The sequence below is a fragment of the Rattus norvegicus genome, chromosome 3 (assembly GCF_036323735.1).
Source record: "Rattus norvegicus strain BN/NHsdMcwi chromosome 3, GRCr8, whole genome shotgun sequence".
Taxonomy (NCBI): Eukaryota; Metazoa; Chordata; class Mammalia; order Rodentia; family Muridae; genus Rattus; species Rattus norvegicus.
In genome coordinates this window covers 113,140,459-113,156,851 of record NC_086021.1, presented here as the reverse complement: position 1 = coordinate 113,156,851, position 16,393 = coordinate 113,140,459, and the positions used below count along the sequence as shown (strand labels likewise).

General features: G+C 38.3%; 1 pseudogene across 1 annotated transcript in view; it reads right to left on the bottom strand.

The window, feature by feature from the left end:
- Dcdc1-ps1 (doublecortin domain containing 1, pseudogene 1) overlaps positions 1-16,393 on the bottom strand; it is a 410,625-nt pseudogene that overhangs the window by 194,566 nt on the left and 199,666 nt on the right. The window contains exons 15-16 of the transcript NR_175340.2: positions 1,888-2,013; positions 401-496 (exon numbers count right to left, since the gene is read on the bottom strand). The product of NR_175340.2 is annotated as a doublecortin domain containing 1, pseudogene 1 (transcript). The remainder of the gene's footprint in view (positions 1-400; positions 497-1,887; positions 2,014-16,393) is intronic.

Sequence of the window (16,393 nt, the reverse complement as noted above, 5' to 3'; positions counted from 1 at the left end):
GTGCGCACGCGCGTGAACCAAGTCATGTGAACAACACAGTTGATTCTGTATTATTATTTCATAATACAGAAGAAAAGCTTAATTTATGAAGTCATACAAACCAACAATCTTTCCCTTCTTGCTACTAGCTTTGACTTATTAAACTGTGTAAGTGCTATGGTTTTGATAGGAAATGACAAAGGGCTCATGTGTAAGGCCTGGTCCCCACGTGTGGACACAATCACTGAAAAATGACTGGACCAAAAGGTTCTGATCCATCCATGGATAAATCCAGTGGTTGATTCATAGTTTAATGTGACACTGACAGATACCATGTGGGTAGAGAAAGTTAGCTGAGAATTGCCTTTGAAGAGGAGTACCTAGTCTTGTAAAACCCCAAACCTCAGTCAGTGGTACTTACTTCAAGATACCCCCAAGTGAGACTCCGAGATGCAGGTCAATGCCAAAGTATAAGGTTTACTTCCCAGGACATCGGTGTCAAACCCTCAGTCAGTCCCTCAAGGCAAATGACTAGAAGGTAACCCCGACTGGCTATTACAAGCAGTTTTTATACTTTTTAGAGGCAAAGGCTACCTCAACCAGATGACAGGTCAAACTCATTGGCTAAGTATATTGACCTTTAAATCTATTGGCTAGCAAGCATCAGTCAGCACATTCTAAGAATTTTCTACTTAAGAATGTTCCTCCAGGTGGAGAATGGAACTTGGCCTACCTTTGACCCGAGGCAGAAAGCTGGAACCTAGCCTAGCCTTGACTCAGGAGGGTGGGGGTTAAGGCTGGCGAAAGACCCTAGGGTCCTTCACGTATTTTTCTTACTCTCTTTCCTGACTGCAGTAAGGTGTGCAGCTGTCCTGCCAGGTCCTACAGCCATGATGTTCTGTGTTGTCTTATGCTAAGGAGCCAGCTGACCATGGACTGAGACCTGAAAAGTCTTGAACTAACAAATCCCTCCTCCTCCTGTTGCCTTTTCAGGTATATTCTAACACTAATAGGAATAAAATGCTAAGATAATAATGACAACATTGTAAAAAAAAGAGTTAATGGTTAATAGAGTCTTAGGGCTGGGTACAGACACTAGGTATGTCTTGCCAGATATGATCATACTTTATTATCTCAATTTCTATGATTCTTTGTGTATCAGGGAATCATAGAATAACCCAGGGCAATCCATGACTTTATCTGAGACATAGTTTCAATGTCCTTCCCTACCACCACAGATTAAGCATCAGAAAAGTTAATTGGATGGTTTCACATGACCACAGATGTTTAGAAAGCAGTAAAGCATCCTGTTACAAATAGTGGAAAAGGAAAATATAAGATATGCCGTTTCTTTCCAGATAAAGTATAGATTTGCAAGAATATGGTAAGAGGATATGAGGCAATTGTATTTCTTCATGTATGTCAGGTTCAATTATAAATCAATAAAGAAAAATTAAATATTTCCTCCATAGATCTATAAACTATTCACATTCTGTACTGAGAATTTTCTTTTAAAACCAACCTCGAAAGATTGTATTAAAAGTCACAATATGGTGTTAACCTATCAGACCCAGTGATGCTGAGCTGGTAAAGATCAACAATGAAGAGGAAGATACCTGTCATGGAATTGATCTGTCTGAGAGACCCATGCAAGCTGTGTTTGGTTTAAGTATACTCTGAGAAGTTAACTAATGAGAATGTCCAAGAGTGTACTTAATTTTCCATTGGGGATCTACATAAATCTTTTGCATTTGTTATACCAAAGGCAGAGAAAACCTTCTTCATAATTAGCAATTTATCATGCTTTTACTTGCATGCTTCTTTGCAAGAGGGCCCTGGGTACTGGAGCAACACATCATGGCAGCAAACAGGGAGAAGTCATTTGGCAAGAGCAGATGCTCTTCGTACCTTGGTGATCAGCCACATGCTGGCTGCAGGCCAGGACACTGTTGGATTCCTGCTGTTCACTTCACTCCTTAAGGAACGGTAATTTCTGATGGAAACAGAAGCATAAAGAATGATATTGGGATCCACCTGTATCACAAGGAGAGGGATACACTTTTAATTTGTGGTCTAAAAAATGAGCACTCTTCAACAAACCTATTCAAAATGACTAAGCAATGACAAAACATTAGATTTTCTGACTGAAGAGGTATCTTCAAAAACCGGTACTCAACCTCATTTAATTGAAGTCATATGTTTGTCAGGACTGATATGCAAAGACCCTGGGCCATGTGGCATGGGATATTATAAAATACTTTTCATGCCTTAAAAAAGCATATAGTAGAGTTTCTCTCTGTGCCTGTTTCTGTTTCCACCCACCTACCCACCCCACACCTTCTCTCTCTCTCTCTCTCTCTCTCTCTCTCTCTCTCTCTCTCTCTCTCTCTCTCTATCTATCTCTCACACACACACACACACACACACACTCAACATTTCTTGTTGAACATTATGCAAATAATTAAATTTAATTAGAGGCATCTAAAATAATGGGCTCCTTTTTGTTATAAAAATAAAACTAGGGTATTTTGAAAGAGTAACATATGACATGGCCCTTGAAGGATATATATGATATGGATAATAAAGAGTAAAACATCGTCAAATCTAAGGCAATTTTAGTTCTTGTATTTTAGATTTTTTTTACTAGACTTAAAAACTAAATTTGGCCAAATTGAGGAAAACATCAAGGGAAGGCTACAGAGTCAGCCATGAAAGCTTTCACTAGGGTCTAGATCACAGGAGTTTTAGGAGGGCTGATATGCCCCAGGGCAACATCATGGATTGTAGAATGGAGACATGAAAGGAAGTGGGGAATGATCAGGAGTCCACATACGCTCCTGAAAATAAAAACATGTTAAATGAGACTTTTCAGCTTGAAGAATCACTGGTAAAAGGTGGACATTGATGGTGGAACACGCCATCCATATCTCCTGGAGTCATTATGAGATTGCACAACCTGTATTGTTGATCACATTGTATATGTGGGAGCCATTTTGCACCCTCTTGTATGCCTTGCTTAGACTCGGGTCTTTAGTCCCCATCCACTTGTGCCACCTGTAGAAACTCTGTTATTTCGCACTTAATAAAATTTACTTCCTAAGTTATTGGAACATTGTTCTCAAGTAATTACAGCTTCTAAAGAGCACTATCTATAGACTCATAGAGCTATACCAATGTGTACTTTTAGTATGACACATGACACCGCTTTAATAGTCATTTAACTTGCTTTCTGATGCTAAGTCTACAAGTTCAACAATGCTATATATTTACTGAGTAACAGATGACTTTAAATATACAAATTAAACAGTAATTCATAAGGCAATGTTTTAAGTTCTCCAGGTGATCACAGAAGGGTACATTATAATGATTATTCCGTAAAAAAAGAGATCTTTCTCAAGAGGGGAAAATGTTGTTGGACTCCTTTGTGTGAAAATGAAAGTTTTGAAATGCCTTTTGTGGCAGCTTCTCCACACATAAGCAGATCTGACCTACAGTGTATCCCCCAGATAGTCAGGAGTGGCTGGCCTGTAGCAGGGATTCCCCACAGGTTCTGAACAATGATAAACTATATTCTGCTAAGCCGTCCTCCACAGGATTCAGTATTTAAAGTAGCACTCCCACTCAACCTCTTCACTCCAAGTTGCCATCATACTCTAAACTCCTCCATGTATCTGGCAGGAGATTGTTTTGACTGGAATTAGACAGAAGACCCATGCTGCCAACTGCTTCTTTGTACAGCACCTGCTGCCAGCGCCTAAATTCTTGTTATCTCCACAACATGGCTTAATCTTTTTACAGTTGGCTTATTGGTGAAGAGCAAAGGGGTCCTTTGTCTCTGCCTTGGGCTGGCACCCAGTATTAACACCATGCTGTTCTTCAAGAGATATTTTGCTGGACAGTTCCCAAGTGATTCTGCACAGGGCAGACACAGCCAGACCCTCACCAATGCAGCTTCACTTATATTATTAAAAATATGTAGAAGAAGGAAGGAATCCTGCCAACTCTTAACTGACAACCACCCCTAAGACTTCTCCTGTGATCATGTCTGCTTGACTCATTGTCCCCTCTCTGCCTTTTTCTTTTTTCATTTTTTCATTTGAAACATTTATTACAGGAGATTAATTTTCAGTTTTTTCATCTACAGTCAAAGAGACAAGGGCATCAGGAAACAGAAGGGGGAAAAACATTGTAGAATAGAGCCAATGAAATTGATTTCTCAGAATTTGGTGGCAAAAATAATGAGGTAACCTACATATATAGTTTGAAAAATAATAGCACAAGTTATGTGAGCTAAGAATGAACCTAGGAGATATAGATGGCGTGTTTCCCCCAGCACTGCCTCCTGTGCATATTCATAGTGAGCCCAAAAGTTTATGAAAAATCTTGATTTCTTTATAAAATTTATTTTATCTTAGTAGTGTGTGTGTGCGTGTGTGTGTGTTGAGGATAAGTGTGCACACATGCTGTGGGGCACAAGTAGAGGTCAGAGAGCAACTCTGTGGAATTGTTTGTCTCCTTCCACTTTTATGTGTGTTCTTGGGACCTTGCTTTGTCATGAGGCTCACAAGATGAATGATTCTAACCACTGAGCCATCTCAAGGTCCCAACCTGACTGCCTATCTCAAGAGCAAATATTTTGCAAGGGGAAAGAGAGGTAAAATGTGTGAAAAGTAGAATTAAAAAATTTCCAACAATTGACAAAGTAATATACTTTGTGTGTGTGTGTGTGTGTGTGTGTGTGTGTGTGTGTGTGTGTGTGTGTACCTATGTGCATGTAGATAGAAGTATTTGTTCTGAGTCTGATATCTAAGTACATATGTCCTATCTGGTAATGAAAAGCCCTTTAAAATGCTATTCTGATTGAGAAAGAAATTCTTGTTCATTCATTTGGATGCCTACATTCATGGTTCCCTTTAAAGGATCGTCATATTCTCCCGTGTCTGAATATACTTTGCTGACATAGAGAAGCTGAGCCAATTCACACACCTTGTTTTTTCTCTAATGATTAATAATGATAGCATGATTCCAATATATGCTCAATTTCTCTTGCAAGTCCTCAAAGATATAGACTATAAGGAAAGAAGAAACTCGCAGACCACAACCTTCCCCTTGAACAAAGTATTTACTACCTAGAGATTATGTGTAAAATTTCACTTTTAATGATGTACTTCAGTGTTAGGTTAAATAATTTTATATGTGAACCACTGTAAGAAATATTATAAAAATGTCTTTCCTTCTATCATCAATTCCCCCTCAGTCATTGCCATTAAGAAATGAAAAAGTAATAGAGCAGGAAATACTACCAATGACATAACTACACAACCAACCTGGAAAGGCAACTTAAGATCTAGGTATGCAATCCCCAAGTGGCTCCCACTATTGGTCTCAAAATAAGGAAGAAACTGAGGAATTGGTCTAACATACAATGTTAGGAGCAAGTGTTTTTCTATTTCCAGACTCCTTGTGTCCAAAGATTAATTACAGAATAATCGCAAGATGGATGCAGTCTGCAAGTATCAATAAGATCTGAATTTACCAATTAACTTGTAACAAATATATTATGACTCTAAAATTAAAAAGTGATCATTTTCTTGATATTTTTGTAAAGAACATTGTTATGAAGGCCCTGCAATACCTGGCCCCAGAAGGCCAAAAACAAAATGTTTCTTTTCCATTATGGCAAAATTCAAGATGTACCAAGCACCAGAGTCCATGTTTTTCTGCTCTGTTTTTCTCCCATAACCAGCCATTTCTCTAGATATTTTTTTGCACAAATTTGTTTTTCCTATTAACTACCATGAAGTTTAAATCTCATCCATTGCATGGAAACATATAATTTGATTGCTCTAAAACTGAACCAATTTACAAATGTTGCCAATGTAAGCAACAATGGGAGAGTTGTCGAAAGACATGTGTGCCAAATTGTCAACTCTTAGTGGCTTCCAAATCTGGTTTTGAAATGGATAAAAGAGCAACAGGCTATAATTGTTGGGGTTACAGTGGTCGCCTACATTGCAAATGGGGATTGTACGTTCCAGATACTTCTCTGTAGGAAAGGTTTTACTTGTCAATAAGAGATTTAAAAGAACAGTCAGGGGCTGGGCAATGAGATGTCTACCTCCAGCCAATTTAAAAACCTATGCATCAGGAATATTGGCTTTTCTTTCCCTTCCCTCAACCCCTGTTGTAATCCTCTTACTGTCGTCTTTACCTCAGTGAGCACCAAGATTCCACAATAAAATGTCCTGTAGATGCCTGTCACCTCTGCCTGCACTTGCCTTTAAAGCACTCCTTTTCAGGTTATTAAATTACTACTCGCAATGTGCTGGTCACCTCTCTGTAAGTAATTGGAGACACTTTACTGAAAGGATTTTAAAGGTTTTACAGCTAAGTGGGGGCTGTTTGTTCCGGAAGCATCTTCTTACTGGACAGTTCATCAAGGTCTTGCTTTTTCACTCACTATTTTAGTTGAGTTTTATTAAAAATCAGTGTATTCTTTCAACAATAAAATGGTGCAAAAACAATTATTTAAGATGACCATTCTCATTTTCACTAGGTCATGAGTTCCAATTAACAAATAAGAATACTTGCAGGCTATTTTTGTCCCTTCTTCACATTAGAGAATATGTCATCTTATGAAGTAGCACTTAGACAGAGATGAGAGAAAGGCTGTCTCTGACTCCACTCCTCTGGTATGTTTGATATCTTTTTTTACCATTTAAGTTTGAGCTGGTCTCTGTTGAGTAAGTTAATTAACTCATTGGCTTGCTTCAGTCTAGCTAACTCTGCATACAAATATTGAGGCAAACACATGGAAGACCTGAACCTGTCCCTAAGGGATCTGGGATCTAACAGGGAGGATAAGACAAGGGCCTCCTGCGTCATCTTCCTAACACTGAATTGGGTCTTTCCTCTGATCAAGTATTCCTAGTGTCTTCTCAAAAAGAACAGTCAACCAAATGCTTCCTGTTGAATTAAAACCTTCCTGATCCCAACATTTCTAGTAGAGCCTGCCACTGAACCCTTCCTGCTCCCAAAGAAACCAGACCTAGATTTGAGAAGCAGAAAGATGTAGATCCCATTTGCCTGCTGGTCTACCCACCTAGCCAAACTGTCAAGCTGTGGGTTCAGTGCAAGACCTTTTCTTTAAAAATAAGGTGAAAAATAGTACATGGAGACAATCAAAGTTGACCCCAGGCCTCCACACATGCATGCAAGGTAAGCACACCTGTATCTGCACATGCACATACGTGCACACAACACACACATGTGATAGCAATAGTAATAGTGAATTAAATAGTGTCAATGCTACACTATTAATAACACAAAGTACAGTTTCCGGGACTACACATACCAAAAGTATGATGGATAGTTTAAGGAAAGGGTGAAGTCAAGACAGTATTCCTGAGGCAGTTGTGGGCAGGATTTCAAGAGGATCAATGAATGCCAACTGTGTGCCAGACTTCAGGCTAGGACATGGCACAAGGGAGGTGGAGATGACAGAGAATGGTGACAAAGAAAGCTAAAACAAGGTTGAGTTCTAAGCAAAGGGCCACCATGGGTGCAAGAGGATATGAGAAGCTTTCCCAAAGCTGCACATGAACAAAGTGATATCAGGAACACACAGAGGGTACAAGCAACTAGGGCTACCTATGACCTCATCTCAAACTTCACACACACACACACACACACACACACACACACACACACAGCATTTCCATATGTGTGCATGCACTCATATCACTCAGAATTCTGTATTGGCACCCACACATACTGTTTGTGTCCCAAGAATTCCCAATCCAAAAACCAGAAGCCAAGCAAGGAAAATGCTTATACCAAATCACAAAATCTACAACGAGTTTTCAGAATAGGAAATGGGGAGGGCAGTACTGAGAACATAAAACAAAGATTCTCTCTGGAGGATGTGGGATGAGTGAATGTAAAAGAATGCAAAGTGGAGTACAGCCATGTGAGCCAGGGGATGAGCGAGAGAGAGATGGTTCAGGCAAGGCACAGCACAATCCGCTGCACAGGCTCACGGTGACACAAAGCTCACTAATTCCAGGGGTCAGGTGCAGACAGGCCAAGATGATGAAAGACTGGAGATATAAATTGAGAGGGAGGGTGGTGGGAACTTTGTTAGGCAATAGACGCGCAAACTGATTTTAAAGAGGAAAATAATACCAAGCAAAACCCTAACGAAGAATGCTAACAGCAAGAGACCTATGCCAGCTATACCTCAATGTCAGATGACTTTAAAATCAGCCACTATGCTATTTGCTAAGTTTGATCAAAAGCCAGATGAGATTTGAAACATATTTTCCACTTTTAAAGTTACACTATTTTAAGTCACGTGCTTCCTGGGGGAAATGCAAGATTTTTCAGTTAGCATTTTGACATGATAGAGTGTCGGTGCATGATGGGAGAAAATTAAACTAAGAAGGTTGGGTAATGTGTCCCTTGCACTGTGCCTTAAGGATAACAGGCTCAGACTGAGGAGGTGGAAGTTCTGCTTGCCAACAGGGATGCTACTCAACATATATTTTCTTTCTACTCAAGAGCTAAAGGTTATAACTGACATAAAGAACAATATAACAAAAAAGATTTTCACCTAAGAAACATTAGAGAATTGTTTCCCTTCAGATATACTTTTAGTTTCTCCAATAGGCCAATTGATAAAAGTTATGGAGAATGAATTTCTAAGAAGAAATTGATAAATAGATATGGGTGTTACTATGAATTGGCTCTTCTAAGTTTCCATCCCCATTAGAGGCACCAGACACATAGACCAGTACAGCAAGTAAGGCACATCCTAATGTACAAGGAGGTAGCACACATCTATCTTATTAAATTATTTATTTCTTTATATTTTTGGAGGTCATAGGACAATTTGCTAGAATTTCTCTTCTTGCATGATGTGAGTCCATGGGACTGAATTCAAGTGCTCAGGCCTGTCCACAAGGCTCAAGGTAATAGACACCTTAAAAGCTTTCTTAAAGAATCCCTACTCATTAATTATTCCTGAATGAGAAATTATGACAAACAATTCAATTTATATGACACAATCCAAGCAGAATATTTCCACATATGAATACTGTATGCTGTGTAAGATTTGAAATGATTAACAAGTAAACAGAAGTTACTGATGCCCAAAATAAAACTATTTCTGTTTGTAAGGCAAATATTTACGTGAGTGTCTAATATATAAAATATGCCCTGTTACAGCACAAACAGTCTGACCTTGTTCTGTAGGAAATGACTCTCCAAGGCCACTTTTACAAAGCAATCAGATAACCGGTGCAGTCAACGTTCATCGGGAGTCCCTCACAAATTTCCCAACTAAGATCAATGAGATACTATAATTAGTTTTATTATAATAAAAAATTGAACTGTAATATTCTTTACTAGTTTCATTATTGGTGGATAATATCCTCTAGTAGTGGAATGGTGTGATACAAATGATTTATAAAGCATGTTAGCATTTGTAAGTGGGAAAAACTTTATCTTGTAATTACTTATGATCTATAGGAAATTAATATTTAATTAATTATTAGTGGGAAGCAAAAATAATCATAAAGAATTGCCTGTAGTGGAGACTATCACCTTTGCCAAGTATGAAATACAAATACACTAAACTATGAAAAATAAAGAACCTTTTGATACTTATACTAAACATGTTAATTTAGAATTATCAAGACAACCTAACAGATTAATAGGAATCCGCGATAAAAATGCAACCTAAAGAGGATGGATTTCACTTTTAGTATAGACAAATGTCTTAAATGTAACAAAATACTTACCCTAAAGCAACAACCTGGCTCGTCATGGGCGTGTTAGAGCGTATTTCACAGCAGTGCTTCTCACCCTTCCTAATGCTGTGAGCTCTTAATGCATTTCTTCATTTTGTGGTGACCCAAGTCATAACATTATTTTGTTGCGATTTCATAGCTGTAATTTTGCTATGTTGTGAATCACAATATAAATATCTGATATGCGATGTTTCTGATATGTGACCCTGAAAGGGGTTATGACCTATCGGTTAAGAAGCACTGCTGTACAGCATACTGTCCAGTAGAAACAAGTCTTGGGATCTAATATCTTATCTCTGAGGCACTTGCCATGGCCACGTTCATTACTATTCTATTCATAATAGCTAGGAAAAGAAATCGACCCAAATGTCCATCACAGGATGAATGGATAAGAAAAATGTCCACATACACACGATGAAATGAAATATGACTTGGGAGAACAAGGGAAGATGATACCAGGAGAGGTCACTCGGGCCCAGAAAGATGAACACAGCGTGTGAGTCCTAGCTTACCATCTTTCGTCCTATATGCTTACCTTGGAGCACACATGGAGGCCAACTAAGTAGAAAGGGGCATATTTTTAGCTAGAGACACACTAACCAAGGGGATAGTAATAGGTTTTAGGTACAAATGCAAACAACAAGGTGTAATACTGGGGGAGGAAAGGCTTAATTATGGAGGGCTATGAGAGTATGCGAAACCAGACTTGTAAAGGGGGGGGGGGGCTAGCCCAAAGGAAGGGAATATGAAAGACAGTGCAACCCTACTACCTCACAATCCAACTTTAAAAAAGAGAAATAAATGTAAGGACAGTAGAACACATGGGGAAAAAAAGGAAGAGAGAATACAGAGTTGGAAGATCACACAGGGATAAAGTAGATTATTAGTAGGGGGAGAGAAGAGTAGTGGGTGAGTTTTTCAAAGCAAATGTTGTATGAGAATGAGGTATACAAACCTACCAGTTAGAAAACTAATTTCACAATAAAACTGTAACTAAAAGATTTGGAAAAGAATTACCTGTGTGGGTGGTCAATGTTACTCCCAGAAGACAGGGCTTCTTAAATAAAAATCTCAGTGTCAGACCATCGATTCCTTCCTATAAATCACTGATCATGGAAATCCCAGAAATCTCCAAAACAACACAGGTGATTGCCATTGTCCTTAGCTACCAACTATAAGTACATAGTAAGACCCTTTGCTAAAGACCACACTCTTTGATTGCAGGGCATAGAGAAATAAATCTCTAGCTGACCAGGAAACTTGCTCCTTGCTAATTAGCTTTATGGGGTTAGAATATGCCATAGTCTTATGATGGAGGAAAGACATCAATAATTTGAGCCAGCACTGAACCTGCCATGTTATAATGCCAACAGCCAAGCAAGAAGTGCCTACTGGTGTGTTAGTGGCACAAATGTTACAAAGTAACTAACTGCTTTATGTTTAGATTCCAGGTCTTCTTTTCTTGAGGTCATACTACCTAGTCTTGTAATAATAGTCAAAAGTCTGTAGATGAGAAAGTCACAGGCCCTAGGGTTAAACCTGATGTTGCAATTATGCTAAACGTCTATGCAACCAAATTTCTTTTTAAATGTTTATGTTCATGACCATAGACCTGAGCATCTCTCAACACTAGTCAGAAAGGTTTCTTTTTTTGCAGTAGACAGCAGTCAGTGAAGACATATAAATGGTCAAAAGACTAAGAATAAATGACTCGGTGCTCAGCCCAACATAGGACATCTATATTAATTCTCCTTCCACCAATGCTCAGACAACATCATGGCAATAGAGACGTATAGAATGTAAGAACCAAAGGATGGGGAGAGTGCTGTTAAATGCTGTCTAGGACACAACAAGGCAAAGGCAGCCGTGATCTCTCAGCAACTGCAGTTACAGGCACAAGATCTACACAAGAACGAGCCAGTCAAAAATCTCAGCATGGATAGGTTCTCCAGGTCTTCCCCTCACAAGGAGCTCTTAACAGTGGAGAATCGTTCATTATTGAGGGTATGGCCATTGGTAGATTTCCCATACTTTAGTGGATGGCCCCACACCCATGCACAATAGGCAATTCTAATGCTACTTAAATGGACTATCCAAAGAAAGAAAGAGAAGAAGGGAAAGAAGGGAGAAAAGAAAGGAAGAAACCCAAAGTTGAGGGAAATGATGAGGGAGTTTTAAGGGGGAGGGGGGTAAATGGTAGATGTAATCATATTCGATCGTGTACATGTGTAAAGTTTTCAAAAAAAATTAAGAAAGAAACTAGTCCTGGGAGTAATAATAGAAATTCTACTACAGAAATTCTGAAAAATATTAACTAAGAACATGAATGGAGAGAGATATTTCTAAGTGATTGAGAACACGGGCAGCGTTCCCAAAGGATCTTGGTTCAAGTTCCAGCAACCATAGCCAAGTGACAACTGGCTGTAGCTCCAGTTTCAGGCTATCTGTCACCCTCTGCTGACCTCCACAGGCACTGTAGTCATATGGTGAACAGGCATATGCAGGAAAAACACTCATACACAAAATAAATACAATCTAAAAGGTATGACTGTTAAGGATTGAAATGACCTATTTTAGAGTAGAGAAAGAAATAAAATATACAATCAAACAAATTAACATATTTAGTTGGCAGTAAATAAAAGCAGCTGTATGCTGTTATATTTAATGGCCCAATCAACTCAATAAAATTTTTTACTACCAACAAAGCAAAATTTAAAATGACTACATGAGGGGTAGGGTATGTGGCTTAGTGATAAAATAGTGGAGTGCAAGAACTGAAAATCTAAAGTTCTAGCCAGAAATATAAAGGAACTCTCTATGCAAATTTTCTTCTAAAAATTAGAATATTTCTATTACCGTGTGCACATGCACATACATTCATGACATACCATGGTGTCAAATGTAGGTCATACCACAGTGTTTATATGTAGGTCAGGGGACAAATTTACAGAATTGGTTCGTTCCTCTCACCTTTAAATAGGTTCTGAGGGTTGAACTTGTGAACCAAGCTTTTGCCTTGTGTGCTTTACCTCCTAAACCATCTCAGGAGCCAGCTCAAAGCAAACTTAATAGCATGGGGAAAGATTGCTGCATGCAAATTAAGTCTTCCTACATGTGGGAAAATGCCCATTAGGAAAGAATTCAGATGAAATATTTTCCATTTTGCTGAGAAAAAGGGAGCAGGAAGAAGCATATTCAAACCTTGCATAGAAAGTACAGGCAGTAAGCAGGGTTAGGACCCAAAGACCAGTTTGATTTAGCGATGAGCTGTCCCTAAGAGTGAACTTCATCAAAATGCTTTTGGATTTTTGGTTATGCATTTTACTCTATCCTTTTAGTTGTATACTAAAGACATATAATTTGCTAAATTATACAGTACTAAAGCTAGATGAGATCATACAGAAAGGTTGCCTAACCCAACCTAGCACACGTGGCATGTGGTGACAACCAATATGCTACTTACAAGTTACATATTTAAATTTAAATTTAAGATGATTTAAATGAATCACAAAACTAAGTCCCTTAGTCCCAGTAGTAACAGTTTAACTAGTCATAGAGTATGTTTCCATCCTCACGCAATGCCTGATGGGAAAGCAGAAGGTCCTGAAGACCAGTGATGCCAGTCAGAATCCTGGCTCACCATGTGCCAGCATTGTGAGTTTGGACAAAACATTTTTGGGGGTTGTTTGTCTCTGAGTAGTAAATCCTAACAGAGACTGATGGTTCAAAAACTAAATAAAAATATTACACTCTTAATTTATAAGTCAATGCTGAATAGTTGACAGTTTGTACTATTTAGAGATAAAAAAATGATATCCATTTGTTCCTGGGCAGTCATGAGCAAGATGGTGCTAAACTCCCAGACCCTCCCAATAGCCCCTGACTTCCCTCCACTGCTTGCTTCATGGGTCCCCTGCTACACTACACTCATTTTTCATTTTGTCATCATTGAAGCCAGGACTTAAACATGAAGATGCAGAGAGAAAAAAACTATTTTGTAGTGAGATGAATTAACTTAAAGTTATTCATTTGGAAACAACCACAAAACAGCTTTTAAAACTGAATTGTAGCTTCTTGAAAGCAGAAACTGTTCTTTGTCCCCAAATATTCCTTTCGAAACAAAGGGACGTGGCTAAGTCGTTTAGGCCTGACCCCATTAGACCATGAAGTAAGTCAACACTACAAGCATTGCTTAAGGCAATTCGAGAAAGATTTTCAGTGTTTCAGATCTCTCACTGTGGGAAATCCTGAATTAGGTGACGAGTTACTTTAATTAAATATACATTAATTTACCTGTCACATCCAAAGAGCGGAGCAGCGTCAGGATCCAGGAGGGCCTTATATAAAGCACTAATATCATCTCTGGCAAAGGCAGTCGCTCCATCACAGGTCAAAGCCAAAATGGGGTTTAGTAGAGATCTGAAAAAGTGGGGAAAATATTTAAGCTACCTGCATAATATACATTGAAATTAGAGCACAAATAAACAATAAGGTACTTGATACTGATATCTAATAAACCTTTTATTCCTGAACTCCTCTAGTGACACGTGAATGCACACTTTAATTTATTTAGCTGGTTTATAACGGTGGTTGCAACGTATACAGTTAAAAAAGAATTGCACATCCAAAACCATGCAAACGTGAAAGACTGTAGCTGAGAACAAGTGTTCATCTAATTCTTTCCCCCCGTGTAACTAGTTCAGTGTAGTGACATCTGGAACTAGTCATGAAATAAACCCGTAATACTAAGTACAAACAACTATATTTTATAAGATCACTAAATGTAATTAAGTGAGTGTTGCCCTAATTCGATTTACATAACTATTACAAAGCGTACTGCTGCTTTAAGTGAATCCGAGAATTAAAATCATATATCAAACTCTTAAATAAAAAGTATGGTCTTCTATGAGCTGTTTTTTCTCTAGATTGATAGCAAATATTTAGGGTTTGACTATACGATGGGAACCACATTGTCTCCCATGAGATATTATTGCCAATAGTATTTAAGCTGTATTTAATCATGATTAGACAGACAGGTCCGGGCTGTGGAACACGCTGTGAGAAAAGCACTCAAATACTTGAAAAAGCATGAGAGAGGCAGAATAAAGGTGAAGGGAAGATTTTAGCTTAAAAGGAGATGCTGAAGTGGAGCGAACGCCACCATGGAGACAATCTACCTAGCCTCTGGGTTACGGTGAGCTGCGAAGCACCTGTGGGTAGCTGACTGCCGAGGGGGTGTCAGATGATAACGTGTCATTATGGACTGTTAGGCATACAGTGTGGTTACACAGAAGGTCTCGTTCTTCAATCTGCCAGAAGCACTTAAGGAGTAAAATTTTAATAATTGACTGCAATTACTTTCAGGAGAGATAAACAAATAGGAAAGCTCATTAGATGGCTGAATGGAAATGAAGAACGTGAAAAATGTTTGTTACAACATTCTTCCAACTTGTCATATATTTGAAATTTTTCAAAGTACGCAAAATTGGGAGGAAATATTGATTTTGACAGATGAGCGTGACCTCCTATGTCAAAATAAGTTATATACACCAAAATCCTCCCCGAGAATAAACACTAGGTAAATAGTGTACATTTTCTCAGTGTATTTTGAAGTTGGTACCACACAGTTTTTAAAATTCCCATTTTAAAAGTTCAACTGGTGGCAGGATGCTGGCATCTTATGCTCTGTATTTCATTAGTGTTGTATTTTCAAAATTAGAGAAAAATAACACCATCCTATTAAGATAAAAACTAGTCACAAACAAATCTTCGAACCATTCTCAAATATACCTTTCTCAAGACACAACTACCAGCTAATTCTAGAAGATTCCAGATTACTAGCAACTTACTATTAATTTCACAGATATGATTATTCAAGAATACATTATGAATCTTTTTAAAATCGTGGATTGTGTAAACTATAATAAAGCACGGGGCCAATCATCGCTTTCACTTCGCCAGTGACATTAAGAGGAAATAACGAGGCATACTTGATTAGAGCCATTCTCTGCCATCAGAAGGGCTTGCTAAATTATGCCAAAATTCTTACTATTATAAACCCATCACCGTTTACATTGTAGTGAAAACAATTCTGCTCCCAGTGTAACTTAGACTGACTTAAAATTTGCCTACTGTGTAAAAGTTAGCATCCCTTATGCACATGCTAATTCTACAAATTATACAGCATAAGAAATCCAAACGTGTCTTCATTTTATTCTACTGGGATAAACAAAACAACATTTGTGGCATGGCCCTCTGCCCCTGACACCTTCACAAATTTCTAAGGGGACCGTTATTGGAGGTTAGAAAATTTGAAAAATACCAAATCCAGATCTAATCAGTTCCTCTCTTGCCGATATTTAGGTTCATTTCTAGTGTTTTATTATGTTAATTTAAGATCAATTACACCTTACACACAACACAATTTTGTTCTACATCTAAACAATGAGCTAAGAAAATTAAAAAAAAAAAACAAACAAAAAACAGAACCAAAAGAGTGTGTCTAAGTTTCCTGACAGTTTCAGAGTTCATCTGGGTATAACCTGTCAAAATATGCAGATTTTTCAACACAAGAGCGCAGCCCATCAGTACCTAATGCAGTAACC